Source organism: Galeopterus variegatus, unplaced genomic scaffold (genome assembly GCF_000696425.1).
Source record: "Galeopterus variegatus unplaced genomic scaffold, G_variegatus-3.0.2 Scaffold10552, whole genome shotgun sequence".
Classification (NCBI taxonomy): domain Eukaryota; kingdom Metazoa; phylum Chordata; class Mammalia; order Dermoptera; family Cynocephalidae; genus Galeopterus; species Galeopterus variegatus.
The window spans coordinates 48,830-54,256 of record NW_007736663.1 but is presented as its reverse complement, the minus strand read 5'-3'; positions in this window follow the sequence as shown (position 1 = coordinate 54,256).

Genomic DNA, 5,427 nt, shown 5'->3' with positions numbered 1-5,427 from the left:
GGGCAAGAATTTTCAAACAGATTCAGTCAGGGAAGGCCTCCCTGAGGAGCTGATATTTGAGCAGTGGCCTGAATAAATGAGGGACTGAATAGTGTGATGATTAGGAAAGAGTGTACAGGCAAGCAGAGGGTCCAGCTACCACAAGAGCTCTGAGGGAACTCGGCAATTTAGGAACAGCGAGAAGGCCAACGTTATCAGAGTAGAATGGATGATGGGAATAGTGGTGGTGGATAAGGTTGGAGATGTATGTAGGTGTTGTAGTTCATGGTGAGAAGTTTGGGTTTTATTTTGAGCATGAAAGGAGGACACTGGAGTGATTTTTAACTGATTTACTTTAAAAAATCTCACTGTTGCTTTGTAGAAAATTAATACTCATAATATGGGGCAGAAATGGAAGTAGCTGGTTTGGTCAGTAGGTGGCTGTGGTAAACCAGGCTAAAAGCTGGTTTCAGCTTGGACCAGCGGTGGTGATGGGGGTGGTAAGAAGGAATTTGGAGATGTTTGGAAGGTAGAGCAGATAGGACTTGCTGAAGTAGAGTAAATATAGTATGAGAAAAAGAGAGAAGTCAAGAATGTTTCCTAAATTTTTGGCCTGACCTAGTAGGTGAATGGTGTTCCTATCTGCAGAGATGAGACCCTTAGGGGAGAAGCTGTCTTTACAGGATAATCAAAAGTTTGCTTTCCTAGACGTTAAGTTTGAAAAATCTAGACTTGCAGATGGACATGTGGACTGTGCAATTATAATCCCTGGAATCTAAGGGAAGAGACTTAAGATAGATATATAGATTTGGAAGTCATTAGCACATAGATGACATTTAAAACAAGTGATCTGGATAGTATCACTCAGAGACAGAAGTCAGGATGAGGAAAAGGATCCAGCAAAGGAATTTGAGAGGGAGCCATTAGTGAGGTAGGAGGAAAACCTGGAAGCAGGACGTCTTGGAGGGTGTGTTAGTCTTGGAGCGTGTCTTAGTCTGTTTTGTGTTGCTATAGCAGAATTCTTGAGACTGAGTAATTGATAAGAAGAGAGATTTATCTCTTACAGTTCTGGAGGCAGAGAAGTTTAAGTTCCAGGGGCCTGCATCTGGCGAAGTCCTTCTTGCTGTGTCATCTCATGGGAGAGAGGAATGACAGAGAGAGAAAGAGAGAGAGAGAGAGAGAGAGAGAAAGGGGGCCAAACTCATTGCTTTGTCAGGATGACACCCTGATTAGAATGAACACCAGAAATGAGAAGAGATGAGGAATTAGAGATGGCATGTACAAACAACCTTTAAGAAATTTTGATGTATAGGTGAGTGGTACCTGAAGGAAGAATGTGGGTTCAGGGAAGGGTTTTTGTTAAAGAAAAAAAATCTTGAAAGGGAAAGAAACCAACAGGGACGTAAGTGTGATAGGAAGGAGAAGACAAGATGATCTCTACTATGGTCTGGGAGTTAAATAGGACATTTTGTTGATTATCGATACAGTACTTATGGCTTGCTTATAGTACAGTCACGACTGTGCCTTGTGATACGGGAACTTGATGCTGGAGGGGCCGTCCACACTGGGAGCTTGGTTTTAAGTTGATAGCTGTCCACAAGGGGGCAGTAGAGGTAGGAAATGGAAAGAACTTGGCAAGGTGGTCCCTGAAGGGTAATGACTTTTTAGCAGACTTTTCAAAGGTAGTAGATGAAATTCAGCTCTTCTTCCCAGAGCCTTCCTGCTAAAATCTAGCCTAGAAGCCCAAAAGACTCCAGACTTTGGGACACATTTGGGTAATGCATCCAGACCTTGTGCCCTGTAGGGAAGGAAGCAATTATAAAACAGATTGAGTGTGGAGGAATGGCTAGTACTGAGGGAAGTTGTAGCTATTACGTTGAATTTTTGAAAAGAATGAGGCTGGACCATTGTCATCATAAATTCACTTCCTTAGGATAATCACTATCACCCACTATCATTCCAAAAGAGCCATTGATGCTGAATCCCAATGTGTGTGGCCAAATTTTAACAAAAAAGCCACGTAGAGAAGGACCTAATCGATGATGGGAGGGAGGAAGACACTCTTGCTGAAACTGGACCATTAATGTGAATAACCACAGCAGGTTATATGTATATAATGCTTGACACTTTATAAGATAACATACTTTTTTTTTGTCCTTTTTAGTTTTGATAATTATTGAGACTCTTAAGCAAGTCTCATTGATATTATTCTCATTTTCAGTTTTCAAATGGAAAGAGAGAGGCTTAGGGAAAGGTTACCTGACTTTTCCAATGTCACACAGCAAAGGAATAGCTAAGCCAGGACTCAGATTCAGGACTTTTGTCTCTTTATCTTTGGATCTACATATAGGGATGAGGGGAGGGAATGTTTTAAAATACATCACACGTTTAGGCTGAATATGAAAGCTCGAAGGGAAGTTAAGCTCCATGCCAAATTGGAGATGAAACAAGGTAATGAGGACATGTCTTCCATTATTTTTAAATACTGAAGAAGAATCAGATTTATTCTATCCAACTTGGGAGAGTTAGGACCAAGACAGGAGTAAGTTAGGACTAGGACAGAAGAGAGATTCTACTCAGTACCAGAAAAAGCTCTACAAAAAAGAAATAGTTGAGTTACTTTCCTGAAGTGTTGAAGTAGGGGCTAGATGAATATTTGACAAGGCTATAGAGAGAAATCTTTGACCTTATGACCTCTAAAATCCTTTCAAATCAAGTTATCTGAAATATTACGACTTGTTTGAAAAGCCTGAATAACAGCAAAACTTTTCCCAACACTCTGGTTATAGGGAAGGAGAGTGGATGTTACACTGCACTTTCATGTTACAATAATGATAAATCCATGCCTGGCCAGCTACCTCCCAAAATATATATATTAATAATAATGTATCCATGCATGTGCATTTCTGCTTGACCCTGTGCAGGGTAGGATCTGAGGAGTTGGGGAACTAAGGCAGGAAGAGTAGGGACTGTGACTGATCCCAGACAAAAGTGGAAGGAATTCATGAGGGCAAACTTACAGCTTCGCAATTGAGAAATCTTCAGCCTCAGACCAGGAGGAATTCAACTGCAGCAAGGCCAACATCAGGGGATTGAGGCAGTGACTCAGAGAGGACAGGTGGGGGTAGGGTTGCCTAGGAACTTTGAGGAAGGAGTGGTTTGTGGGTGGAAGCCTTGCACAGGGGTGCACTCAGGTGTGAAGGAAGCTGTTTGTTCCAGGACAGCAGTTTAAAGAGAGAATGTTTAGTGTGGGCAGTAGCTTATGAAGGAAGTGTTTGTGGGGAAGAGGTTTACGGGACTCGCCTATGGAATGTTGTAGAAATGGACTCAGCAAGGAAGCGACCCAACACTCAGAGGGTTGGAGAGTCAGGAGTTCATTATGCTAGCGGTACAGAAGGCTACCAACTGAAAAATCTGGACCGTGACCCCAAGTCCCACAGGGCTTATGTAGGCAAACTTTTTCAGGTTTTAGGTTTTGCTTTCTCAGCATTCTTGTGGTTTAGGCAGATAAGCAAGCTACAGAAGCCAAAAATGCAAGCAGTGATTAGAGGCGAGAACAGTACAACAAGCAAACATTGTTTCAAAGAGAAAATATTACTTCAAGGATAAAAAAGGCTTATGAGAAAGTTAGTTTTGCATTTTTTCCCAACAGGAACACTTGTTGAAAAATGTGGTTTGTAGGAAAATTGCTGGGGCTGAGGAGCAGAGTGTTTAGTGCAGTGAAAGAGAGAGAGGGAGAGGGAGTGAGGGAGGGAGGGGAAGGGGAGAGGGAGAGGGGGGAGAGAGAGAGAGAGTGGGAGAGAGAGAGGGAGAGAGGGAGAGAGCACAATATAGTTAGGATACTTCAAAAATTCATATTATCTTTTAATTCTATTTTTTCACGAACTTTTTGAAATATCCACATGTTACATATTTTTACATTTTAAATATGGGCCGGCCCATGGCTCACTCGGGAGAGTGCGGTGCTGATAACACCAAGGCCCCGGGTTTGGATCCTATATAGGGATGGCCGGTTAGCTCACTGGGTGAGCGTGGTGCTGACAACACCAAGCAAAGGGTTAAGATCTCCTTACCGGTCATCTTTTAAAAAAATAAAAAATAAAAATAAATAAATAAAAATGTTAGGGGCTGGTTGGTTCGCTCAGTTGATTAGAGTGTAGCCCTATAACACCAAGGTCATGAGTTCAGATTCTGATATTGGCCAGCCAACAAAACAGACAAACAAACAGGATAAATGAAAATATAATATGAGTACAAAAGCAATACATATAAATGTAGAACAATTGGACAATATAACAGAGAAAAAGAAGAAAAAGAGCCCCTAAGCCAAAATAAGCACTGTTACCAGTTTGGTGTGCTTGCTGTGGGTTTCACACGTTTTGGGGGAAAATTTTAATGTCCATTTGTCCCCAAATTTTTACTTGGAAAATCTTTAAGTTTATAGAAAAGTTGAAAGGATTGTGTAATAAACACTAGTGTACCTTTGACCTAATCCATCAACGGTAACAACTTGCCACCCACACCCACACATTTCCTTTTGTTTCTGAGCCATTTGAAAGCAATTTGTTGCAGACATCCTGTCAGTCCACTTTTGAATACATTGGCATGCATCTCTAAGAAAAAAGACATTCTTACATGAAGCATTACCATTACTCCACCTGCTTAATATTAATTCAGTAATTAATTTGGTTAATATTAAGTAAGATCTGCATATGTCTTACTACAGATTCTAAATGCTTTCCTTTTTCTTATTTCCCCAACTCTCATCTTTGAAGGTAGAACCCCAATTGCATATCTGGCTAGACAGGCCAAAGCAACTGTATACCATGGGGGTAAGAAAGAACTCTCTCATAGAGTACGGGAACCTGGAAGCTTGTCAGAAGGGCATCTCTCAGAGGAGTCCAGAACTCTTCCCTCCCCTGAACTCATCTTAACTGCTCTCTTCCAGGCATTGCTCCAGGATCCCTGCCTCCCTTCTTCCCCATTTCCTTCCTTCCCTTCCCTCTCTCCTTCAGCAAACCTTATTGGACACCTATAGAGCTAGGGCTGGGTCTGGAGCTCACAGACCCCTCAAGCCCATTCACAAACCCTTCAAATGCAGATCTATGAGCTAAGTACCTGGCAAAAAGGTCCTCGGAGATTTGGGTGATGTTGGAACAGTCTTTGTTCAATACACACATTTGAGAGTTAGGCAGTACAAAGAGAAACTCAGAAACTCAACTGCTACTGGCAAAGTCCAAAGAAAAACTGAGCAACTGCCAGCAGAGTAAACATGCTCTATTTTTAGATGCAAGCTCTGCCAGCCAGCTCTTCTTCAGGAGCAGCTGCCAGCAGAGTAAACATGCTCTATTTTTAGATGCAAGCTCTGCCAGCCAGCTCTTCTTCACGAACTGAAGAAAACACAATAGCAACAAAACTAAAAAGATACATTGGTGCACATGTGTACTA